General features: G+C 51.1%; 1 long non-coding RNA gene across 2 annotated transcripts in view; it reads left to right on the top strand.

Moving 5' to 3' along the window:
• The window catches only part of LOC143934632 (uncharacterized), a 55,989-nt gene that overhangs the window by 9,140 nt on the left and 19,596 nt on the right, over window positions 1-27,253 (top strand). The window contains exons 2-3 of one of the 2 annotated variants that reach the window (XR_013263316.1): window positions 8,824-9,017; window positions 24,552-25,774. This is a non-coding gene — a long non-coding RNA (uncharacterized LOC143934632). Of the gene's footprint in view, window positions 1-8,823; window positions 9,018-24,551; window positions 25,775-27,253 lie in introns of those variants that run through there. The other variant, XR_013263317.1, reaches the window with a different exon arrangement.

Raw genomic sequence — 27,253 nt, 5'->3', positions numbered from 1 at the left:
GAACGATGTTTCCTACGAACGATCACTGCGCCCCGGAACATGAATGTAGCCATTTCCATACAGAAAAGCACACGGAGCGGAACGCACGCTAATAATCATCATAGGAAGACGTGACAAGGACTATTGTGCAGCTCCTTCTTGATGTTGTGATAATGATCCGGCCCCCTCAGTTGGATGTCGGACCATCGCTTCCATAATGGAGGCGTACCCCAAACTTCTGCCCCCCGGGGTGCTGACAAGAGTTGTCATGTGATGTCGTCCTTCCTTCTATTCGGAGTGGGTGTATGGACTGCGTCTCCCATCATACTCCTCCCTCCTTCCAATCCCAACCATCCCTACCATTCCCACAGAGGCCATGTTGGTGGCCTTCAGTCTCCTCCTGGATCCAGATGTTTGGGGCTCCGGGATTTCCTCCTCGCCGATTACACAATGTGTCTCCGCCCATTTTTCTCCTAATACTCCCACTGCGCCCCGAAGAGAGAGAAGGGGGCGGGGAGTCGTTTTTTTTAAAAAGAACGTCGGGGGCGGAGTCTGACACATGCGCAGTGTATATAAAGCGAACGCACGTCTCCCGTACGTCCGATCTGTGAGTCAAGCGAATGGAAGCGGCGAGCGTCCCTAAACGAAGGTAAGATTTGAACTTGGCCCATCGCGGTGGGCTTTACCGCTTCACCTTGGAGGCCGATGTTGGGATTATCAGACTCTGGACTGATGTTGGTGTTTTTGTCTTGTGTAAAAAAAATGAATCGGTTTAAGGAACCGGAATCTCTGCCCCGTTTTAGTGACAAGTAGAAGAGGAATCTGGGAGGCCGAACACAGTTTACATTACAATGAAGAAGGAAGGCAGCGCTGGGGAGACGTCCGGAACCTGTGACTCGGCCCCCCGGAGCAGACGTGACGTTTTTGGAAAGTAAACTTGGGATCTTGAGGAAGATCCTGAAATCCCTGCGATCCGGAGCTCCGGCACACAATGTAGATCCCGAAATCCCTGCGATCCGGAGCTCCGGCACACAATGTAGATCTCGAAATCCCTGTGATCCGGAGCTCCGGCACACAATGTAGATCCCGAAATCCCTGCGATCCGGAGCTCCGGCACACAATGTAGATCCTGAAATCCCTGCGATCCGGAGCTCCGGCACACAATGTAGATCCCGAAATCCCTGCGATCCGGAGCTCCGGCACACAATGTAGATCCTGAAATCCCTGCGATCCGGAGCTCCGGCACACAATGTAGATCCTGAAATCCCTGCGATCCGGAGCTCCAGCACAGACTGTAGATCCTGAAATCCCTGCCATCCGGAGCTCCGGCACACAATGTAGATCCCGAAATCCCTGCCATCTGGAGCTCCGGAACACAATGTAGATCCCGAAATCCCTGCGATCCGGAGCTCCGGCACAGAATGTTGATGTCCCCTGCTACTTCAACCAACTGAGGTTTCCGAACCACCAGACTGGAGCCGGGGAATCTCTTTGGACCCTTCCCCCATCCCCAGCAGAGGCTTCCCGGGGACAACCTGAGCCTCCCCCCTGGAAGAAGTGGAATGTCCTTCCTACACTGGTGGTCCCATCACTACACTTCCCTCCTGCACCCCCATCCGGAGCTCCGGCACACAATGTAGATCCCGAAATCCCGGAGCTCCGGCACACAATGTAGATCCCGAAATCCCTGCGATCCGGAGCTCCGGCACACAATGTAGATGCCGAAATCCCTGCGATCCGGAGCTCCGGCACAGACTGTAGATCCTGAAATCCCTGCGATCCGGAGCTCCGGCACACAATGTAGATCCCGAAATCCCTGCGATCCGGAGCTCCGGCACAGACTGTAGATCCCGAAATCCCTGCCATCCGGAGCTCCGGCACACAATGTAGATCCCGAAATCCCTGCCATCCGGAGCTCCGGCACACAATGTAGATCCCGAAATCCCTGCGATCCGGAGCTCCGGCACACAATGTAGATCCCGAAATCCCTGCGATCCGGAGCTCCGGCACACAATGTAGATCCTGAAATCCCTGCGATCCGGAGCTCCAGCACAGACTGTAGATCCTGAAATCCCTGCCATCCGGAGCTCCGGCACACAATGTAGATCCCGAAATCCCTGCCATCCGGAGCTCCGGCACACAATGTAGATCCCGAAATCCCTGCCATCCGGAGCTCCGGCACAGAATGTTGATGTCCCCTGCTACTTCAACCAACTGAGGTTTCCGAACCACCAGACTGGAGCCGGGGAATCTCTTTGGACCCTTCCCCCATCCCCAGCAGAGGCTTCCCGGGGACAACCTGAGCCTCCCCCCTGGAAGAAGTGGAATGTCCTTCCTACACTGGTGGTCCCATCACTACACTTCCCTCCTGCACCCCCATCCGGAGCTCCGGCACACAATGTAGATCCCGAAATCCCGGAGCTCCGGCACACAATGTAGATCCCGAAATCCCTGCGATCCGGAGCTCCGACACACAATGTAGATGCCGAAATCCCTGCGATCCGGAGCTCCGGCACAGACTGTAGATCCTGAAATCCCTGCGATCCGGAGCTCCGGCACACAATGTAGATCCCGAAATCCCTGCGATCCGGAGCTCCGGCACAGACTGTAGATCCCGAAATCCCTGCCATCCGGAGCTCTGGCACACAATGTAGATCCCGAAATCCCTGCCATCCGGAGCTCCGGCACACAATGTAGATCCCGAAATCCCTGCGATCCGGAGCTCCGGCACACAATGTAGATCCCGAAATCCCTGCCATCCGGAGCTCCGGCACACAATGTAGATCCCGAAATCCCTGCCATCCGGAGCTCCGGCACACAATGTAGATCCCGAAATCCCTGCGATCCAGAGCAGAGGCTTCCCGGGGACAACCTGAGCCTCCCCCCTGGAAGAAGTGGATGCGCCCAACTGGAGCCGGGTATATTTGTTTTTACACAAAATATTAATGATGTTATAATTGTTTACAAATCAATGATTTTAGACCATAAATGATGTATACATATCACTAGACGGCAGTTGGTGACCAGCTTGAAAAAATGCCGGGGGCAGAATGATGGTCGGTTCTATTTATTAACATTCAATTTGCAAGTCATGAGCTGAAAATTGTGTGCGATTGATGAAGCTAAAACTACAACTATTTTATACACAGGATGAGCTCAGCCAGGAGGAGGCCGTGCCAAGCGTCGGCCAGGAGGAGGCCGTGCCAAGCGTCGGCCAGGAGGAGGCCGTGCCAAGCATCAGCCAGAAGGAGGCCATGCCAAAGCGTCAGCCAGGAGGAGTCCGTGCCAAGCGTCGGCCAGGATGAGACCGTGCCAAAGCGTCAGCCAGGAGGAGGGTCTGGAAAGTGGCAGCCAGGATGAGGCCCTGCCCAGCGTCAGCCAGGAGGTGGCTAGGCCCAGTAGGAGCCTCGCCCAATCCCAGGTGCCTCCCCTCTGCCTTACCACCAAAAGGCCCAGGATGAGGACAGTGACGGAGGACGCAGCACTGGGCCTCAGTAGGGATGCCAGCCATTTCCTGAGGAGCCCCTCAACTCTGAAGAGGCCTATGGCTGCTATCTAGCCACCAGGTTGCTGGACTTACAGAAGGACCAACGCCTCCTCGTGAGGACATTTTTTATGAGGCCCTTCAGAAGGGGTTGAGGGGTCAGCTGATTGAGAACAGCCACATATATGGGCAAGCCCCTCCTCCTCCTCCTCCTCCTCCTCCTCCTCCTCCGTCTCCTTCTCCTTCTCCTTCTTCTTCTTCTTCCAAGTCCACCACCAGAAGCGCAGCCTCCAAGGAAGGCCGCAGTGAAGAGAAGAAAGTGATGACCTGGGCTCAGAAGACGCAGGCTATGGTAGTGCCACAGCCTGGGGACAGATCTGTCATCTGCGGCTGGTCCTGATCTCTGGCATTCCTGGTCCATATTGTGCTCCCTATTATATGGACTCCTCAAGATCCCAATTTTCTTTTCCACAGGATTGATTTGTGCCCTGGGGGCTAAAAGGTTTGTTTGTGAGTAGGTAGGTACATTTCTAAAAGACAATGTCATATTGACGAGGGACACCTACCTCCTCGAGGGGAAGAAGAAATACAAGATAATGTTATTGTGGTAACATCAAATTCTATGGAGATCCCCAGAAAATAATTCCGTAATCCGAAAATAAATCTTCATGAAATAAAAAATGATAAAAGAGGAGAATGAAGAATAATTGTAAAGATTGTTCTGGAGGTCGGACTTCTAAAAACTAGAATATAATTCCTGAGAAGAGGAGAAATGATGAAGAAAGAAGAAAAGAATCTGAAGATGGGAGAATGAGCAGCGTGAGGAATGTGCTGTCCAATGGGAACGCTCGACTTACCGCGCCGATCGCTTCCGTCTCCTTCACAGCGTCGGTTCTGGTGCTTCGGAGCGGCGCACAGACCGGCGGAATTCCCGATACGAGTCGCTTCCGTCGGAAATATTTACAGCATGTTCTATTTCTAGATCCCTCAGAAGAAAAAGATTCAGATGAGGCCCAAACACCTTCCGATTATCCGACGGAAAGATTCCGTCCGACCTTTTCTGCCGGAAAGTCCGGTCATGTGTACCGGGCATTACAGCAAACAACCCGCTACATAGAGCAAGGTTCAACCTCTTTTCTTCTCATTTTAATGAGTGGCCACGAGTCTTGTTATACTGCTGGGGTCGCCAGTCCGGTATTTATATATTGTGGGGTCACCAGTCCGGTATTTATATAATGTGGGGTCACCAGTCCGGTATTTATATATTGTGGGGTCACCAGTCCGGTATTTATATAATGTGGGGTCACCAGTCCGGTATTTATATATTATGGGGTCACCAGTCCGGTATTTATATATTATGGGGTCACCAGTCCGATATTTATATATTGTTGGGTCACCAGTCCGGTATTTATATATTGTGGGGTCACCAGTCCGGTATTTATATATTGTGGGGTCACCAGTCCGATATTTATATATTGTGGGTTCACCAGTCTTGTATTTATATATTGTGGGGTCACCAGTCTTGTATTTATATATTGTGGGGTCACCAGTCCGATATTTATGTATATTGTGGGGTCACCAGTCCAATATTTATATATTATGGGGTCACCGGTCTTGTATTTATATATTGTGGGGTCACCAGTCCAATATTTATATATTGTGGGGTCTCCAGTCCGGTATTTATATATTGTGGGGTCACCAGTCCAATATTTATATATTGTGGGGTCACCAGTCCAATATTTATATATTGTGGGGTCTCCAGTCCAATATTTATATATTGTGGGGTCTCCAGTCCGGTATTTATATATTGTGGGGTCACCAGTCTTGTATTTATATATTGTGGGGTCGCCAGTCCAGTATTTATATATTGTGGGGTCACCAGTACGATATTTATATATTGTGGGGTCACCAGTCTGGTATTTATATATTGTGGGGTCACCAGTCTTGTATATATATATTGTGGGGTCACCAGTCCGATATTTATGTATATTGTGGGGTCACCAGTCCAATATTTATATATTATGGGGTCACCGGTCTTGTATTTATATATTGTGGGGTCACCAGTCCAATATTTATATATTGTGGGGTCTCCAGTCCGGTATTTTTATATTGTGGGGTCACCAGTCCAATATTTATATATTGTGGGGTCACCAGTCCAATATTTATATATTGTGGGGTCTCCAGTCCAATATTTATATATTGTGGGGTCTCCAGTCCGGTATTTATATATTGTGGGGTCACCAGTCTTGTATTTATATATTGTGGGGTCGCCAGTCCAGTATTTATATATTGTGGGGTCACAAGTACGGTATTTATATATTGTGGGGTCACCAGTCTGGTATTTATATATTGTGGGGTCACCAGTCTTGTATTTATATATTGTGGGGTCTCCAGTCCGATATTTATATATATTGTGGGGTCACCAGTCCGATATTTATACATTGTGGGGTCACCAGTCCGATATTGTGGGGTCTCCAGTCCGGTATTTAAATATTGTGGGGTCACCAGTATGGTATTTGTATATTGTGGGGTCACCAGTATGGTTTTTATATATTGTGGGGTCACCAGTCCGGTATTTATATATTGTGGGGTCAACAGTCCGGTATTTATATATTGTGGGGTCACCAGTCTTGTATTTATATATTGTGGGGTCCGATGTTGAGGGGGCGGTTCCATAGCCAGGGGGTTTGACCCGCAGGAGACCCGCCTACAGCCCGCCCTTATTGGTCGGCCCCTCCCATACCACACCGCTCATTGGTCCGCCCGCCTGTCCGTCACACTGAGCTGTAAACTTCACTATAGCAACTGCGGGAAGGAGGAGCGCGAGGCATGCCGGGAGAAAGGGGCGGAGCCGAGCAAAGAGAGCGAATCTGACTGACAGGAATTCCTTGATGTGTTCGGATATAGAGGTGGGGGAGGGGTCTACACCCGGGTGATGTCATCCCAACTCTCCCGAGGGTCAGGAAATCCCTGACATTCCAGCACTGCCTGTCCTCCATCACATCTCACAGTTATGGGGACACCTGATGTCAGGGGCGGACTGACCAGTCGGTCACTCGGGCGCCGCCCGAGGGCCCGCGGACGTTAGGGGCCCGGACTCGGCCATATGAGAGGCCACTTGCAGTGGCTGAATTACATGCCGCGATGTAGATGCTAACTGTGTGCTGATCCCCGCCGGCCCCTCCTTCCCCCGTCCATCCCAGGCCAGGTGCTTGTACTGTATGCATCGTGACATCACCTGACCTGGGACCGACGAAAAGAGTGGAGGGGCCGGCGGGGAGAAGCGCGCTGTTAGAAGTGTCTCAGGCTCAGCATCCAGTGACTCGGTGAGTGAAGCCGAGACACCAGGGGGCCGCCACACGTGATGGGGGGGGGTACAGACAGATGCATGGGCCCCGGGTCCCTCCATCCCACAGTGTCCTCCTGTGCTGTGTGTATGTCCTGTGTGCATGTCCCCCTGTGTGCTGTGTGTATGTCCTGTGTGCATGTCCCTCTGTGTGCTGTGTAAGTATGTCCCCCTGTGTGCATGTTCTCCCGTGTGCATGTCCTCAGGTGCTGTGTGCGTGTCCCCCTGTGTGCTGTGTAAGTGTCCTGTGTGCATGTCCTGTGCTGTGTGCATGTCCCCCTGTGTGCTGTGTAAGTGTCCTGTGTGCATGTCCTGTGCTGTGTAAGTGTGTGTCCTGTGTGCATGTCCCCCTGTGTGCATGTCCTCCTGTGTGCATGTCCCCCTGTGTGCATGTCCCCCGGTGTGCTGTGTAAGTGTCCTGTGTGCATGTCCTGTGCTGTGTAAGTGTGTGTCCTGTGTGCATGTCCTCCCGTGTGCATGTCCCCCTGTGTGCTGTGTAAGTGTCCTGTGTGCATGTCCTGTGCTGTGTAAGTATGTGTCCTGTGTGCATGTCCTCCCGTGTGCGTGTCCTCCTGTGCTGTGTGCGTGTCCCCCTGTGTGCTGTGGAAGTGTCCTGTGTGCATGTCCTGTGCTGTGTAAGTGTGTGTCCTGTGTGCATGTCCTCCTGTGTGCGCATTCTCCCTCCAGTATCCCCCTGTGTGTGTGCCTTCTCCCTCCAGTGTCCCCCTGTGTGTGTGCCTTCTCCCTCCAGTGTCCCCGTGTGTGTGTGTGTGTGTGTGTGTGTGTGTGTGTGTGTGTGCGTTCTCCCTCCAGTGTCCCCCCCCTGTGTGTGTGCTTTCTCCCTCCAGTGTCCCCCCCTGTGTGTGTGCTTTCTCCCTCCAGTGTCCCCCCCGTGGGTGTGCGCGTTCACCCTCCAGTGTCCCCCCCCCCCTGTGTGTGTGCGCGCGTTCTCCCTCCAGTGTCCCCCCTGTGTGTGTGTGTGTTCTCCCTCCAGTGTCCCCCCCCCCGTGTGTGTGTGTGTGCTCTCCCTCCAGTGTCCCCCCCCCTGTGTGTGTGCGCGCGTTCTCCCTCCAGTGTCCCCCCTGTGTGTGTGTGTTCTCCCTCCAGTGTCCCCCCTGTGTGTGTGTGTTCTCCCTCCAGTGTCCCCCCCCCCGTGTGTGTGTGTTCTCCCTCCAGTGTCCCCCCCCCCCCGTGTGTGTGTGTGTTCTCCCTCCAGTGTCCCCCCCCCGTGTGTGTGTGTTCTCCCTCCAGTGTCCCCCCCGTGTGTGTGTGTTCTCCCTCCAGTGTCCCCCCCCCCGTGTGTGTGTGTTCTCCCTCCAGTGTCCCCCCCCCCGTGTGTGTGTGTGTGTTCTCCCTCCAGTGTCCCCCCCCCCGTGTGTGTGTGTTCTCCCTCCAGTGTCCCCCCCCCCCCCCGTGTGTGTGTGTTCTCCCTCCAGTGTCCCCCCCCCCGTGTGTGTGTGTGTTCTCCCTCCAGTGTCCCCCCCCCCCCCGTGTGTGTCCCCCTGTGTGTATGTTCTCTCTCTCCAGTGTCTCCCTGTGCAGGTTTGGCTTGAGTGTGGAGACCAAGGGGGCCCCATGATCTTCTATTGCCCGGGGGCCCCATGAGTTGTCAGTCCGCCCCTGCCTGATGTAAGGGGCACTGTTATGGCGGCACCTGATGTAAGGGGCACTGTTATGGGGACACGTGATGTAAGGGGCATTGTTATGGGGACACCTGATGTAAGGGGCACTGTTATGGCGGCACCTGATGTAAGGGGCACTGTTATGGCGGCACCTGATGTAAGGGGCACTCTTATGGGGGCACCTGATGTAAGGGGCACTCTTATGGGGGCACCTGATGTAAGGGGCACTCTTATGGCGGCACCTGATGTAAGGGGCACTGTTATGGGGCACCTGATGTAAGGGGCACTCTTATGGCGGCACCTGATGTAAGGTGGTTCTATTACTTACAATGTGGATGTGATTGGCTGACGTTTGTGTTCTTTCTTTGTCTTCCATCTTGTTTCGGGTACAGATAGTTGTTGGTGGAAGGACGGAATAAAAGGGTCCAGCCAGTGAAGGGGGAAGAGCTCAGAGTAATGGAGAAGAGGAGTGTCCTGCAAGGCAGAATCCGGGGCTCAGAGAAGACCGCTCACCATCAACATCTCCAAGGCCAACACACCACTGGAAGCTCTGAGGATCAGCACTAAACAGCTGCCCCGCTAGGAGGTAAAGCCTAACCTACTAACAATGTCTTTGCTACAAGTCACCCCCCAGTATCTGCTGATACCCCACATAGTTACAGGTCACCCTCCATTCTACCCATACTCTAGGCCACCCTCTGGCCCAGTCTGTAAATACTACAGATCACCAGTTATCAGGACCATCAATAGGGGGTACAGGCAGCACTTCCCATTGGGTCAGCAGGTGGTGGAACAGAAGCTGTCTGTGGATAGGTGGGGGCTGTCAGGTCAGCTTTCCAGTGCCCCATCATTTCTAATGGCAGCCCAGTCTTTGTCTGGAGGGTTCAATATTGAGTTTGCCCTTTGCAGCTATAACAGGTTCACCTCTTCTGGAAAGGCCGTCCACAAGATTTAGGAGGGTGTCTATGGGAATGTTTGACCATTCTTCCAGAAGCACTTTTGTGAGTTCAGGCACTGATGTTGGACGAGAAGGCCTACCTCGCAGTCTCCGCTCTAATTCATCCTAAAGGTGTTCTATGGGGTTGAGGTCAGGACTCTGTGCAGGCCAGTCAAGTACCTCCACTCCAAACTCGCTCATCCATGTCTTTATGGACCTTGCTTTGTGCACTGGTGAGCAATCATGTTGGAACAGGAAGAGGCCGTCCCCAAACTGTTCCCACAAAGTTGGGAGCATGAAATTGTCCAAAATTGCTTGGTATGCTGACGCCTTAAGAGTTCCCTTCACTGGAACTAAGGGGCCAAGTCCAACCTCTGAAAATTAACCACCCCACCATAATCCCCCCTCCCCCCACTCCATAATCCCCCCTCCACAAATTGGTTTGGACCAGCGCACAAAGGCATTAATGGCTGTGTGTTGAGTTATTTGGAGGGGACAGGAAATTTACACTGTTATACAAGCTGTACACTCACTACTTTACATTGTAGACAAGTGTCATTTCTTCAGTGTTGTCACATGAAAAGAGAGAAGAAATGTCACTGAGGGTGTACTTACTTTTGTCACATACTGTCTATTTACCTAGAAAAATGGTGAGGTGTTCTATACTTATTTTACCCGCTGCTACCCACCTCAATACCAGGCACGTACACCCCCTTGCTGTACACACCAATTTTCAACTTTCAGCGCTCTCACAGTTTGAATGACAATTACTCAGTCATACAACACATTTTCCACACAAATAGACCTTTCTTTTGGTGGTATTTAATCACTAGTGGGGTTTTTTTTTGTGCTATAAATTAAAAAAAAAGTAAATTTTGTGAAAAAAGTGCTTTTCTTTGTTTCTGTTATAAAATTTTGCTAATTAGTAATTATGGGGGGTGGGAGGTATGTACATGAGGGGTGTGGAGTGTATGGAGATGGGAGGTATGTACATGAGGGGTGCGGAGTGTATGGAGGTGGGAGGTATGTAAATGAGAGGGGTGCGGAGTGTATGGAGCTGGGAGGTATGTACATGAGGGGTGTGGAGTGTATGGAGGTGGGAGGTATGTACATGAGGGGTGTGGAGTGTATGGAGGTGGGAGGTATGTACATGAGGGGTGTGGAGTGTATGGAGGTGGGAGGTATGTACATGAGAGGGGTGTGGAGTGTATGGAGGTGGGAGGTATGTACATGAGGGGTGTGGAGTGTATGGAGGTGGGAGGTATGTAAATGAGAGGGGTGCGGAGTGTATGGAGCTGGGAGGTATGTACATGAGGGGTGCGGAGTGTATGGAGGTGGGAGGTATGTACATGAGGGGTGTGGAGTGTATGGAGGTGGGAGGTATGTACATGAGAGGGGTGTGGAGTGTATGGAGGTGGGAGGTATGTACATGAGGGGTGTGGAGTGTATGGAGGTGGGAGGTATGTACATGAGGGGTGTGGAGTGTATGGAGGTGGGAGATATGTACATGAGGGGTGTGGAGTGTATGGAGGTGGGAGGTATGTACATGAGGGGTGTGGAGTGTATGGGGGTGGGAGGTATGTACATGAGGGGTGTGGAGTGTATGGGGGTGGGAGGTATGTACATGAGGGGTGCGGAGTGTATGGAGGTGGGAGGTATGTACATGAGGGGTGCGGAGTGTGACAGGAGGGTGGATGCAGAGTGTGACAGGAGGGTGGATGCAGAGTGTGACAGGAGGGTGGATGCAGAGTGTGACAGGAGGGTGGATGCAGAGTGTGACAGGAGGGTGGATGCAGAGTGTGACAGGAGGTGGATGCAGAGTGTGACAGGAGGGTGGATGCAGAGTGTGACAGGAGGGTGGATGCAGAGTGTGACAGGTGGATGCAGAGTGTGACAGGAGGGTGGATGCAGAGTGTGACAGGAGGGTGGATGCAGAGTGTGACAGGAGGGTGGATGCAGAGTGTGACAGGAGGGCACATAGTGACAGGAGGTGGATGCAGAGCGTGACAGGAGGTGGATGCAGAGCGTGACAGGAGGTGGGTGCAGAGCGTGACAGGAGGTGGGTGCAGAGCGTGACAGGAGGTGGGTGCAGAGCGTGACAGGAGGTGGGTGCAGAGCGTGACAGGAGGTGGGTGCAGAGCGTGACAGGAGGTGGGTGCAGAGCGTGACAGGAGGTGGGTGCAGAGCGTGACCACAGGAGGTGGGTGCAGAGCGTGACCACAGGAGGTGGGGGTGCAGAGCGTGACCACAGGAGGTGGGGGTGCAGAGCATGACAGGAGGGGGGGTGCAGAGCGTGACAGGAGGGGGTTGAAGAGCATGACAGGAGGTGGATGCAGAGCGTGACAGGAGGGGGATGCAGGATGTGACATGAGGTGGATGCAGAGTGTGACAGGAGGGGGGGGTGTGATAGGTGGGGCCCGTGCAAATACAGAGGAGGGGGGCAATTACAGAGAAGGGAGGGACAATTACAGAGGAAGGGGGTGCAAATACAGAGGAGAGGGGAAATTACAAAGAGGGGGCAATTACAGAGGAGGTGGGTGCAAACACACAGGAGGGGGTGGCAAACACAGAAGGGTCAAAACATAAGGGAGAGAGAGGCGACAGGCAGCTGCTCTTATCACTGAATCTCTGGAGGAAACAGAGAGCCGCGGGAAACTCATGTGAACTGTCAGCCTCTGATGATGGAGGCGTGGTTAAGCCTCTGGAATGCTTTGATTGGTCACAGCATCCCAGGCTGACAGCTCACTGCAGTCTCCCCGCAGCTCTGTATCCTTGGCTTCCTCCAGAGATTCAGTGATAAGAGCAGCGTGGATCGGAGGGGAGGATGGGACATCCAACTTCACAGACTGACATATACAGCTCTGACATGGAGAGTGAGTGGATTGCTTTTAAGCATTTATTTTATTAAAACCTTCTGCACCAGCAGCTGTCTGTCACCCGCTCTCTCCCATATGTTTTGATTGCTCTGTAATTGCTCCCCCCGCCCGCCGCTCCTATACCCCTGCTGTCTAGGTCCCCCTGTGTGCTGGGGCTCGTAAAAGGAGGCCCCATGGTACCCCCGTCAGCTGGAAATGGTGTCCGGGTGTGAGGCAGAGGGAAACCCGGGCACAGCCTCCTAAACCCGTACTGTCCGGGTCAAAACCGGACAGGTGGCAACCCTAGGTAGGAGGTATGTACATGAGGGGTGTGCAGTGTATGGAGGTGGGAGGTATGTACATGAGAGGGGTGGAGTGTATGGAGGTGGGAGGTATGTACATGAGAGGGGTGCAGAGTGTATGGAGGTGGGAGGTATGTACATGAGGGGTGTGCAGAGTGTATGGAGGTGGGAGGTATGTACATGAGGGGTGTGCAGTATATGGAGGTGGGAGGTATGTACATGAGAGGGGTGGAGTGTATGGAGGTGGGAGGTATGTACATGAGAGGGGTGTGGAGTGTATGGAGGTGAGAGGTATGTACATAAGGGGTCTGAGTCTGCTGCAAATATAACCCAGACAGTGTAGCGGTGGCCAGCGGGTGTCACGGCTATCTGCCGCGGTATCGTTCTAACGAGGCCTCCCTGCCCCCCCCCGGCCAAGTCCGCCCCTACCTCCTGGCTGGCGGGTTCAGCAGCGGCTGCCAGCTCCACCTCGATCCTTTACCAGTCCGGCCCGCTCACCCTGCCAGCTTGGGGACACTGACCGGGGACATTCCCTCCCATCCTCCCACGCACAAATCAGGCAAATGAGGCGGCCGCGAGGCCCCTGGGAGCGCGAGGCCTTAGGCAAACTCCTTTTGTGCCTAATTAGAGAGCCTCTGCCTTCACTGACATCATCCCATTGGTGGGTGTTTGTAGAGTCGGGGTACACCGTTCTTATTTATTGGGAACACTGTGTACTCATTTCCCCTTTTAATTCTCAGAATTTCCCGTCAGAGGAAGAAGGTGAGGGCACCAAATCCAGAGAGCGGGTTGTCTGTCCTTCCCCTTGAAATGGTTTCTGCTTTCTGTATGATTTCACATTGATGTCATCTTTGGATTTGGTGCCACCCCCACCATCTGTTCACTGCTGTACTAACATCAAATTAGTAGAACGTCTTTCACAAATGTAACTTTCTCTTTTCATGTACTAACATCACACATGTTTGGCCTGATTGTTCTATATACAATATATACAGCAGCTATTCTCAGCTAGGGTTGCTCCAGAGGTTGCCTGGACTTTCTTGAGCTGTGGTTGGTTGACCTCCCATCTGATAGTGTTTACATAGTTTTGGGTCCAGTGCCACTTCACACGGCCATCAGCATGACGCCAACGATCTTTAAGGCGGTCTGTAAATGTGGCATTCTGACCACCAGTGTAGGAAGGACATTCTTTCCACTGACCACCAGTGTAGGAAGGACATTCTTTCCACTGACCACCAGTGTAGGAAGGACATTCTTTCCACTGACCACCAGTGTAGGAAGGACATTCTTTCCACTGACCACCAGTGTAGGAAGGACATTCTTTCCTCTGACCACCAGTGTAGGAAGGACATTCTTTCCACTGACCACCAGTGTAGGAAGGACATTCTTTCCACTGACCACCAGTGTAGGAAGGACATTCTTTCCACTGACCACCAGTGTAGGAAGGACATTCTTTCCACTGACCACCAGTGTAGGAAGGACATTCTTTCCTCTGACCACCAGTGTAGGAAGGACATTCTTTCCACTGACCACCAGTGTAGGAAGGACATTCTTTCCAATGATCATATATGTAAGGAATCACCCTTCCCACTGACTCCTATGAAAATTATTTCAAGGGTTCCCCTGGTGTAAAAGGGTCGATAAAGGTTGATATAGGATGTCGGCATATAAAAAGGCCAGACCAGGCAGCTGATCGGTGTCAGAAACCATGAACCAGACCGAGACAGAAGTACAGTAAAATCACACTTGCTTATTAATAAAAATAAAAAGGTAAATAGAGTAAGCATAGTCAGAGCATAGCCAGAGTCCAGTAACCAGATTGGGTAGTCAGCCAGGCCAGAGTCCAGTAACCGGATTGGGTAGTCAGCCAGGCCAGAGTCCAGTAACCGGATTGGGTAGTCAGCCAGGCCAGAGTCCAGTAACCGGATTGGGTAGTCAGCCAGGCCAGAGTCCAGTAACCGGATTGGGTAGTCAGCCAGGCCAGAGTTCAGTAACCGGATTGGGTAGTCAGCCAGGCCAGAGTCCAGTAACCGCATTGGGTAGTCAGCCAAGCCAGAGTCCAGTAACCGGATTGGGTAGTCAGCCAGGCCAGAGTCCAGTAACCGGATTGGGTAGTCAGCCAGGCCAGAGTCCAGTAACCGGATTGGGTAGTCAGCCAAGCCAGAGTCCAGTAACCGGATTGGGTAGTCAGCCAGGCCAGAGTCCAGTAACCGGATTGGGTAGTCAGCCAGGCCAGAGTCCAGTAACCGGATTGGGTAGTCAGCCAGGCCAGAGTCCAGTAACCGGATTGGGTAGTCAGCCAGGCCAGAGTCCAGTAACCGGATTGGGTAGTCAGCCAGGCCAGAGTCCAGTAACCGGATTGGGTAGTCAGCCAGGCCAGAGTTCAGTAACCGGATTGGGTAGTCAGCCAGGCCAGAGTTCAGTAACCGGATTGGGTAGTCAGCCAGGCCAGAGTTCAGTAACCGGATTGGGTAGTCAGCCAGGCCAGAGTTCAGTAACCGGATTGGGTAGTCAGCCAGGCCAGAGTCCAGTTACATGGATTGGGTAGTCAGCCAGGCCAGAGTTCAGTAACCGGATTGGGTAGTCAGCCAGGCCAGAGTCCAGTAACCGGATTGGGTAGTCAGCCAGGCCAGAAGTCAGGGATACAAGTAGAGGGACATCAAGCAGGATAAGGAGCCAGAAGGGATGTCAGCAAAGACTGACTTTAACCACTTGACCACCGGGCCCCCTTCCTAACCAGACCAATTTTCAGCTTTCGGTGCTCTCACATTTTGAATGACAATTACTCAGTCATGCAACACTGTACCCATATGAAATTTTTGTCCTTTTTTTCACACAAATAGAGCTTTCTTCTGGTGGTATTTAATCACCTCTCGTTTTTTTTTTTTTTGTGCTATAAAAGAAAAAATACAGAAAATTCTGTAAAAAAATGAATTTTTCTTTGTTTCTGTTATAAAATTTAGCAGATTAGTAATTTTTTCTTCATAAATTTTGGCCACAATTTATACCACTACATATCTTTGGTAAAAATAAGTACAAATTGGTGGATATTATTTGGTCTTTGTGAAAGTTATAGAGTCCACAAGCTGTGGTGCCAATATCTAAAAATTGATCACACCTGAAGTACTGACGGCCTATTTCAATTCTTGAGACCCCAACATGCCAGAAAATTACAAATACCCCCAAATAACCCCTTTTTGGAAAGAAAACATTCTAAGGTATTTAGTAAGAGGCATGGTGAGTTTTTTGAAGTTGTAATTTTTTCCCACAATTCTTTGCAAAATCAAGATATTTTTTTTTACTTTTTTGTTTTTTTTCACAAAATTGTCATATTATCAGTTTATTTCTCACACACAGCATATGCATACCACAAATTACACCCCAAAACACATTCTGCTATTACTCCCGAGTACGGCGATACCACATGTGTGAGACTTTTACACAGTGTGGCCACATACAGAGGCCCAACATGCAGGGAGCGCCATCAGGCGTTCTGGAGCACCCAGGACAATTCTGACATTTCTCTCCTACATGTAAAAATCATCATTTATTTGCTAGAAAATTACATAGAATCCCAAAACATTATATATGTTTTTTTAGCAAACACCCTGAAGAATACAACGGTGGTCGTTGCAACTTTTTATCTCGCACGGTATTTGTGCAGCAATTTTTCGAATGCTTTTTTTTTGGGAATAAAAACAGTTTTGTGTTAAAAAAAAAAAAAAAACAGTAAAGTTAGCCCAATTTTTGCATAATGTGAAAGGTAAAGTTATGATGAGTAAATAGATACCTAACATGTCACTCTTCAAAATTGCACACGCCCGTGGAATGGCGCCAAATGTCGCTACTTAAAAATCCCCATAGGCGACTCTTTAAATTTTTGTTACTGGTTACATTTTTGAGTTACAGAGGAGGTCTAGGGCTAGAATTATTGCTCTCGCTCTAACGTTCGCAGCGATACCTCACATGTGTGGTTTGAACACCGTTTTCATATATGGGCGGGACTTACGTATGCGTTCGCTTCTGCATGTGAGCACATGGGGACAGGGGCGCTTTAAAAAAAAAAAGTTTTATTGTTCGTTTTACTTTATTTATTTTAGTTTGACATTTTTTTTCCCCAAAAATTTATTTTTTGATCACTTTTACTCCTATTACAAGTAATGTAAACATCCCATGTAATAGGAATATGGCATGACAGGTCCTCTTTACAGTGAGATATGGGGTCAATAAGACCCCACATCTCACCTCTAGGCTGGGAAGCCTGAAAAAAAAAGAAAAAAAGATTCTGGCTTTGATCGTATTGGCGAGTCGGTAGAAGCACCGGAGGGCGGTGGGAGGGGGGGGGAATGTCTATGGCTGGGTATTGCAGGGTATCACCGACTATGGCTGGGTATCTCCGAGTATGGCAATTTATGGCAGGGTATTGCAGAGTATTGGCTGGAATTGTAGTGCAGACTATTTGCGGGTGTTGCAGACTATTTGCGGGTGTTGCAGACTATTTGCGGGTATTGCAGAGTATTTGCGGGTATTGCAGAGTATTTGCGGTCAGTACAGAGAGGGGGAGGGAGGAACCGGCATCATAATATGATGCCGGTTTGTTTACAAGTAAACACTCCGTCATTTGACGCGATGAGCGGCCGTTTACCGTGATCCGTGATGCAGACCCCGCAGTCGCGGATGCTCTGGAGTGCGCGCCCCAGGGGTCGCACGCGAGAGCGGGATTCTGGGAGGACGTCATATGACGGCCTCCCAGAGTTAAAAAACTGCCCTGTAGCTGTCATTCGGCTATGGCCCGGTTGTTAAGTGGTTAAACAGGAACGCAGGAGATGGTTTCTTGTGATGTGACCAAGGCGAAGGCAGGAATGAAGAGACCTGTAGATCTTAAGGCTCGGTTCACACAGGGGCGACTGCGATCGGACTTTAGGTCGCCCCTAGTCGCCTCAGGTCGGACAACATTTAAAAATCAATGTAAGTGAATGAGAGCCGTCTTAATACACGCTACTGAAGTCGCCTCCGACTTCAAAAGAAGTTCCTGCACTACTTCAATCCGACTTGTAGGCGACTTGTACCCATTGATTTCAATGGAGATCGCCTCCAAGTCGGATCTCTGTCTATACGGAGGCGACTTTGACAGAATTATTAGCTCTGAAGGGGGAACTCCACGCCAAATTTCTGAAAAAAAATTTGGCATGGGTTCCCCCTCCGAGAGCATACCAGGCCCTTAGGTCTGGTATGGATTCCAAGGGGAACCCCCTACGCCGGAAAAACGGCATGGGGGTCCCCCCAGATCCACACCAGACCCTTATCCGAGCACGCTACCCGGCCGGCCAGGAAATGGGGTGGGGACGAGCGGGCGCCCCCCCTCCTGAGCCGTACCAGGCCACGTGCCCTCAACATGGGGGGTGCCTTGGGGGAGGGGGGGCGTGCGGCCCCCCCACCCCAAAGCACCTTGTCCCCATGTTGATGAGGACAAGGGCCTCTTCCTGACAACCCTGGCCGTTGGTTGTCGGGGTCTGCGGGCGGGGGGCTTATCGGAATCCGGGAGCCCCCTTTAATAAGGGGGCCCCGGATACCGGCCCCCCACCCTATGTGAATGAGTATGGGGTACAATGTACCCCTACCCATTCACCTGTGAAAAAAAGTAAAAAAAAAAACACAACACAGGGTTAAAATATTTTATTGCACAGCTCCGGGGGTCTTCTGTCTTTGGGGGTCTTCTCGCCGGACTCCTCCGCTATCTTCTTGTAGCTCTTTTGCTAGCGGAGGAGCCCGGCTTTCTTCCTCGCCGCTGGCCTCTTCTTCCGACTTGGGGGGTCTTGTCCCCCTCTTCGGTTCTTCTGCCGGCCCACCGCGCCTTCTTATAGCTCTTTTACAGGCGGTGGCCCGGTCTTCTGTCGCCGCTGCCGCCTTCCGTTCTTCTTCTTCTTCTCCTGGAGATCTTGACTCGACGTTCTCTCCGGCCGCAATGCCAGGGACGCACTGCGCTGCCACTTATATAGGGACAATGGGGCAGTGTCACATGGGTTGATGTCATATGGGGCAGTGTCACATGGGTTGATGTCACATGGTGACCCCGCCCCCTTACGATGTCACAGTCCCGGAGGATGCTGGGACTGTCGCCATGTGACATCAACCCATGTGACCAACCCATGTGACATCAACCCATGTGACACTGCCCCATTGTCCCTATATAAGTGGCAGCTCAGCGCGTCCCTGGCATTGCGGCCAGAGAGAACGTTGAGTCAAGATCTCCAGGAGAAGAAGAAGAAGAAGAACGGAAGGCGGCGGCGGCGGCCCGGCAGAAGAACCGAAGAGGGGGACAAGACCCCCGAAGTCGGAAGAAGAGGCCGGCGGCGAGGAAGAAAGCCGGGCTCCTCCGCTAGCAAAAGAGCTACAAGAAGATAGCGGAGGAGTCCGGCGAGAAGACCCCCGGAGCTGTGCAATAAAATATTTTAACCCTGTGTTGTGTTTTTTTTTTTACTTTTTTTCACAGGTGAATGGGTAGGGGTACATTGTACCCCATACTCATTCACATAGGGTGGGGGGCCCGTATCTGGGGTCCCCTTATTAAAGGGGGCTCCCGGATTCCGATAAGCCCCCCGCCCGCAGATCCCGACAACCAACGGCCAGGGTTGTCAGGAAGAGGCCCTTGTCCTCATCAACATGGGGACAAGGTGCTTTGGGGTGGGGGGCCGCACGCCCCCCCCTCCCCCAAGGCACCCCCCCATGTTGAAGGCACGCGGCCTGGTACGGCTCAGGAGGGGGCGCCCGCTCGTCCCCACCCCATTTCCTGGCCGGCCGGGTAGCGTGCTCGGATAAGGGTCTGGTGTGGATCTGGGGGGGACCCCCACGCCGTTTTTTCGGCGTAGGGGGTTCCCCTTGGAATCCATACCAGACCTAAGGGCCTGGTATGCTCTCGGAGGGGGAACCCACGCCAAATTTTTTTTCAGAAATTTGGCATGGAGTTCCCCCTTCAGAGCTCATTCTCTGATTGGCCACGGCAAAAGTCGCCTGGCCGGGGGCGACTTGTAAGTCGCCCTAGGTCGTGTCTAAAAGTCGTGTTCAAGTCGTCTCCAAGTTGCCTCACAAAGTCGTACTGAAGTCGTGTCGCCCCTGTGTGAACCGAGCCTTAAGTAGGCGGGACTGACGAGCACATCCACAACAGCTGGTAAACTGTGGAGAGAGATGAGAGCTGCCAATTATCTGACAGCTGAGCGGCCAGCTCAGAGAAGGAAGGGCTGACCAGCCCTGACAATCAGGCCCCAGACTACACTCCATGTGTGTGTGTGTATATATATATATATATATATATATATATATATATATATATATATATACAGCCTGTACCTGCAAACATTATACCTGCTGCCATAATATGACTCATTTACAGAGACTAGACTTGGGGTGTTTCCTATCGCTATTCCATGGCTGAAGGGTGGTGAATAGGGATGAGCCAAACACCCCCCGGTTCTGTTTGCACCAGAACTTGCAAACGGACCGATAGTTTGTGCAAACTTTCAAACCCTGTTAGGCCGCGTACACACGGGCGGACTGTTCACCCAACTTAGTTCGTCAAACAATCCGACAAACAGTCCGCTCAAAATTTGCATGAACGGACTTGACCACACACGATGAACGAACAGTCCGCTGAAAACGTGCGCGATGACGTGAACGGCACGTACGACGGGACGAGAAATACGACGTCCAATATACTGCAATGCAACCTTCGCCGTGTAAATCCTTTCTGAGCATGCGCGAAACTTAGTTTGACGAACAAGCCTACACACGAGCGGACTGTCCGCTGAAACAGACTGTCTTACGGAAATTCCGAAAAACTTTGTTCGTCAGACTGTCCGCTGAAACTGTCCGCTGAAGCCCACACACGAGCGGACTGTCCGCTGAAACACTGTTCAGCGGACAAAGTTGGGCGAACAGTCCGCCCGTGTGTACGCGGCCTTACAGTCTATGGGACTCGAACGTGAGAAATCAAAAGTGTGAATTTTAAAGGCTAATATGCAAGTTATTGTCCTAAAAAGGGTTTGAGGACCCGGGTCCTGCCCCAGGGTACATGTATTAATGCAACATTTTTAAAAACTGCTGTTTTTTCAGCAGCAGTGATTTTAATGACGCTTAAAGTGAAAAAATAAAAGTGAAACATTCCTTTAAATATCATGCCTGGGGGGTGTCTATAGTATGCCTGTAAAGTGGCCTGTGTTTCCCGTGTTTAGAACTGTCCCTGCACAAAATGACATTTCTAAAGGAATAAAAGTCATTTAAAACTGCTTGCGGCTTTAATGTAATGTCTGGTCCCGGCAATATGGATGAAAATCATTGAGAACAAAGGCATGGGTACCCCGCCCCCAAGCCCATTACCAGCCCCTTTGGGTCTTGTATGGACATTAAGGAGAACCGCACACCCAAATTATAAAAAGGAAAGGCCTGAGGCCCCCAGGCCCTATATACTCAGAACAGCAGTATACAGGCGGTCCAAACAAGACAGGGACTGTGTAGGTTTGTTATTAAGTAGAATCTGTTTGTAATTTTTAACTGGTACATTTTTAAAGTGTAGCTCCAGCCAAAAAATCTATTTTTAAGCTTTTTGGAAAACATAGGGAAGGGTTATCACCCCTGTATAATTTGTTTTGCTGTCTGTGCGCACCTGTTCAGAAGATTTCACCTCACTTTCTGTCCCAATGACAATTGGATTGTTAAAATTTGTGTTTTTTTGTGAAATGAGGAACTCTTACAGGAGAGAATTTCCCTTCCTAGGGGTAGATTTCCTCTCACTTCCTGTTGTCTCCTTCTGTTTGAAAGTAGGAGTTGTTTGTAAGTTGGATGTTTGAAAGTAGGGGCCTGCCCTATATACTCAAAATATAAACGCAAAAATGTGGGCCTTAGGTGTTGGTGTTGCCACAACACTGTAATCCCTCACAGTTACTCTGGGTGGGCGCAGGAACGGGCCCTGCTGTGAAATATTAGATCAAGAATTGTAATTACATGCCTCTGTTGAACAGGGGCAGAAAAATTGGGCCTTAGGCACTGGTGCCACAACACTGCAACCCCTTACAGATACTCTAGTTGGGGCGCAGGAATGAGCCCTGCTGCAAAGTATTGCATCAAAAATTGGCCTGTGGCCAATTGTGGCTCTCTTCACTGACGGCGCTGTGATTGGCCAAAGCATGCGGGTCATCGTGCATGCTTGGCCAATCATCAGCCAGCAATACACTGCTATGACGCAGTGCATTATGGGCGGTGACACGCCGCTCTAATTTGGCACCAACGGACCATAATGTTCGATCTTCCTCTTGAAATCGAAGCTCATCCCTAGTGGTGAAGTATGGGGCAAGATTCCTCACCCTGCTGCCATTCCTCATTATATTTCTTAGAAAAAAGAAGAAAAAAAAAACACATACAAAGACAATTAAGGTACGACCAATCTTTATTGGAGATAAATCTATAGATGGAAATGATTGTCGGGCTTCGGAGAACATCGGAGATCAGTGACGGTTGTCCTAGGACTCCTCAAAGGCAGGGCCTTTTTACACTAAGCCTAAACCTTAAGATGATTCAGAGGAAGGCGAAAACCCCCCCGGCCAGATGGGCTCCAAGGGGGGGAAAAATTCCTTCCTGACCCCCTAAGGCGATCGGATTGTCCCTGAATCATCAGTCTAGGGTGCCCAGTTCATCTCATATAGAGAAAAAAAAACCATACATGGAACCACACAGAACATATGTATTGCAGGTATGTATGCAATAAAACACACCTACCTGCTTGTTCACAACTTTGGGGCTCATTCAGAATATATGCATTGAGCATCCACACAGATCAGCGCCCCCACACTGATCAGTGCCTCCGCCCGCCGCACCGATTCCTTATGTTTTCTGTGCCCAGCCCCCTACAGGAGGACTGGTGGTACCCCCTTATTGGTGGCCCTGGTGGTGGTATGTAGACATGCTGTGTATGATGGTATGCATGGTGCTATATACGCAGGTATGTATGCAATAAAACACACTTGCATGCTTGTTTACAATCATCTTTGGGGATCATTCAGAATATATGCATTGAGCATCCGCACAGATCAGTGCCTCCCCCACTGATCAGTGCATCCGCCCGCCGCACCGATTCCTCATGTTTTCTGTGCCCAGCCCCTACAGGAGAACCAGTGGTACCCCCTTATTGGTGGCCCTGATGGTGGTATGTATAGTGGTATGTTTGGTACTAGGTGGGCATGCTGAGTTTGGTGGTATGTATGGCCCTATGTATACATTCTATGTATGGTTCTATGTATGGTGTAGGGAGATCATTGCCGGTGTGCCACAATTATCTCACTCAGTACTGCTTGTGTTACCGTCTCACAGCAGGCAACTCTCTTTTGAGGTCAAATACCCTCGGATTGTGGTAACGAGGCTCTGCCCTCTCATGGTAGCGAGGAGGCTCTGCCCTTGGATGGTGGGGACCAAGCTCTGCCCTTGGATGGTGGGCACCAGGCTCTCTGTTTTTCACTACCCTCGGATGATGGCAATGAGGCTCAGCCCTCAAATGTTGATGACGGGGCTCTCTGATGTCATTGCTTCTTGGATGGTGATGAGGAGGCCCTCTGTTAATGTCATTGCCCCTCGGTTGGTGGTGACGAGGCAGCCGCCACCAGTGTAGGGACCTGTGTTGGTACAGCCGTACCTGGTCCCTAGGAGGGTTTCTCAAGCTTTTGGTTGAGTCTTCTTCTGGGAACAGCAAATTCACTTGTTTGTCCAGCCACATTGATAGTTGGGGATTCAGAAGCTGCAGAAAGGGAAATAGAGGGCTGATGGGAAGACTTTCCGGTTACTGAAGTGGCAGCCGCCACCATTGTAGAAATCTGTGTTGGTACAGCCGTACCTGGTGCTCTCTTGAAGATAGGTGCTGATGAGAATCTTTCAAGAGAGTGATGACGTAGTGAACTCCGGTGATGATGGCTTGACTTGAAGATCTTCTCTGTCATGTTCACTAGCAAGTCATCCTCATCTCCTAGATTAAAATTTCTTCCAGCGCTTTGGTCATCTTCACTCCCAAAAACGCTGCACCCCTTCCATTTAAATGCAATCCATCACTGCTATAAAAACGGTGACCGAATGTAAAGTCAACCCAGTTCGTCATGAAGCCAAAGCCCTCCTTCCTGCAATAGTTTCTCAGCCACCTGCTAAGCTCTCTAAGCTCCTGCTGCCTCTCTGGTGTGGCTCGAGGTTCAGGCAATATTTCTGAAAATACTGCCTTGGCTCTCCTTTTCTTCAATATAGCCGCTAAGTCCCTGAAATCATTTTTTAAGGCGCCCCATCTTCCTCTAACTTTGTCGTTCGTACCAATATGTATCATGACAGCGGGGTTCCTCCCAGCCCCATTCAATAATCCGTCCATGCAATCTACAATGTTCCGAACACGGGCGCCCGGTAAACAACATACTGTTTTGCGATAAGGGGATTGGTGACAGATTGCCTTCTGTATCCTTCCAATAATTGAATCCCCTACCACTAGTATGTGTCTATCCTGTCTTGTAAGATTGCTCCCATGTTCACTGGAGACGTTCCCTTGGCATTTTGGTGGATTCTCTGTGTGAACGTCACATGCTGGTGGATTTTTCATGTGAATGTCGCACTCTGGTGGAGTGGACACATGTAGGTCAAATTCTGGTGGAGTGGCCACGTCCGGGTCGCACTCTGGTGGAGCGGCCACGTCCGCGGCGCACTCTGGTGGAGCGGCCACGTCCGCGGCGCACTCTGGTGGAGCGGCCACGTCCGCGGCGCACTCTGGTGGAGCGGCCACGTCCGCGGCGCACTCTGGTGGAGCGGCCACGTCCGCGGCGCACTCTGGTGGAGCGGCCACGTCCGCGGCGCACTCTGGTGGAGCGGCCATGTCCGCGGCGCACTCCGGTGGAGCGGACACGTCCGGGTCGCACTCTGGTGTGCAGTCAATACCGCGTACACCTACAATAAAAAAAGAGAGGAATTAGATTTAGCACCTTCACCTACATTTCATATATTTTTCTTTGTAGAGCATCAAATTATGGAGAGAAGAGATGAAAACGCTGGTGCCAGAGACCATGAATAAACTCTACAGGACAGGGACACAAGGAGGACTAATGTTGTACTTTGTATAAAAATGCTGGTTGCCTGCCACTCATCCCGACCCACTGGCTGGCAATAATGGCATGAAAAATCAGAGGGGCTGGTTGTACCCAGCCCGTAATCAGCCTGCCCATACATGGTTAGAATCTTGGCTGGTCCTTGCTTAGCCGGGTGAGATTGGAAGTGTCTATGGCCGGCTTTAGGAGCGCAGACACTTCTAATGACAGCACTTGGGGTAAAGGCATAGTGCATATTAAAATGCTGATGGATAATGAATTAGTGCGGTTTTATTTGTGTTGGTTTTGTCCGTCTGTCTGGCCTTGTTTACAAGGGTGATGAGGCCCATATAACATGAACGGGACGTTTCTACAACATCTGTATCTTCCAGGTGCTGCATGCAGGCAGTCCATTGACAATGAGTAGAACGCACAGCTGCACGCACGCAGCCACTTCTCCTAATATGACATGCACTGTCTGCATTCAGGGCCATTCGCCCACACCCAGGAGCGCTGCTAGAAATCAGCTTACATGACTGGGCCCCCTACCACCTATAAGAGCCAGGGCCTGAGCCTGCGCCCCCCACATCACATTCAGCCAGCAGAGGAAAAGGAGGTGGTGTGCTCTGTGAAGAAATGAGGGGGTGACAACATTTTCCTAACAGTGTAAGGGGCATAAAACCTGCACAGCACACAGCCATCTCATATGTGTAGAAAATGCTGTCATGTTTAACCCCTTGCTTACCGGCCACTTAAACCCCCCTCCCCCTCCTATCCACACCAATCCTCAGCTTTCAGCGCTGTCGCACTTTGAGTGACAATTACACGGTCATACAACACTGTACCCAAATGACATTTGTATCATTTGTTCCCCCAAATAGAGATTTCCTTTGGTGGTATTTCATCTCCTCAGCGGTTTTTATTGTTTTAAATATAAAAAGACCGAATTAAAACCATATTTTTTTACATTTTTTTTTAAATGTTATAACGGGTAATTTTTGTCTGTCATTGATGTACGCTGATGAGGTGGCACTGATGGGCACCGATGGGTGGCAGTGATGGGCACTGATCATTTACACTGATAGGCAGCACTTCTAGGTGTCAATGATTAGCACCACTGGTGGGCATTGATGGGTGGCACTTTTGGGCATTGATAGGTGGCACTTTTGGGCATTGATAGGTGGCACTTTTGGGCATTGATAGGTGGCACTTTTGGGCATTGATAGGTGGCACTGGTGGGCATTGATAGGTGGCACTGGTGGGCATTGATAGGTGGAACTTTTGGGCATTGATAGGTGGCACTGGTGGGCATTGATAGGTGGCACTGGTAGGCACTGATGGATGGCAGTGATGGGCACTGATCAGTTACACTGATAGGCAGCACTTCTAGGTGTCAATGATTAGCACCACTGGTGGGCATTGATGGGTGGCACTGGTGGGCATCGATAGGTGGCACTGGTGGGCATCGATAGGTGGCACTTTTGGGCATTAATGGGTGGCACTGGTGGGCATTGATAGGTGGCACTGGTGGGCATCGATAGGTGGCACTGGTGGGCATTGATAGGTGGCACTTGACATTAGGTGGCACTGGTGGGCATCAATAGGTGGCACTGGTGGGCATTGATAGGTGGCACTGGTGGGCATTGATAGGTGGCACTGGTGGGCACTGTTACTCTATAAATGAGGCATAATCGCCTCTTCCTTTTCAGGGTCGATGTCCCTTTAAGATGAGCCGGTGATCGGCTTTGTTCTTCTCCTGTCAGCAGAGGAGAAAAAAACGATCACTGAGCTTTTGTTTACATCATGTGATGAGCCGTCATTGGCTGATAACTGATCACATGGTAAGGGGTGGGGATCGGCCCTGTACTCGGATCGGTGGTCACCCGAGTCTCAGTGACTCGTGATCACGGCGCCCTCCGCAGGGAGCGTGCACAGGGGGATGTCATATGACGGCCTCCCGGGAATTCACGTCCGCGCTGTGCCCGTCATTTGCCCACAGCGCGGATGTCAGGGGGTTAAACAGGTGGTGAGGAGGCAATATAACACCTTCTTGCCTCCTGTCAAATGCCCTCTGAAGAGCGACCTGAATGTGGATTGCTGTTCAGAGGGCACAACATGTTTAAATGAGCCCTAAGGCAGTTCAGACAATCCCTTATTTTTTGTCCATTCAGTAGGGAACAGGAGGGACTATTTCATGTTTTCTTTGGGGCACTGCTAAGTAATCTTCTGGTTTTCAACAAGTACAAAATCCCGGGGAGACGGTGCCAATAAGAGATCTATAACCGTCCATCTGCGTGTGTATGGACCTCCCAGTAGTGTGCAGACGTGGATTGTTGGGGATGAAAACAAAAGATTGACATACATGACTACAGAGGTGCAATCACAATGAGACCATCAAAGAGACAGCGGGGGAGGGATCTAGGTCCCATGTGGGATGGTCATGGGGGGCGGCATTGTCCGCACTGCCCGTGGGGGGGCGGCATTGTCCGCACTGCCCGTGGGGGGTGGCATTGTCCGCACTGCCCATGGGGGGGCGGCATTATCCGCACTGCCCATGGGGGGGGCGGCATTGTCCGCACTGCCCATGGGGGGCGGCATTATCCGCACTGCCCATGGAGGGAGCGGCATTGTCC

Source organism: Lithobates pipiens, unplaced genomic scaffold (genome assembly GCF_037356315.1).
Source record: "Lithobates pipiens isolate NorthernLeopardFrog02 unplaced genomic scaffold, aLitPip1_a1.2 Scaffold_27, whole genome shotgun sequence".
NCBI classification, from domain to species: Eukaryota; Metazoa; Chordata; class Amphibia; order Anura; family Ranidae; genus Lithobates; species Lithobates pipiens.
Note: the sequence above shows the minus strand (reverse complement) of the source record. Positions and strands in the feature narration are given on the sequence as shown.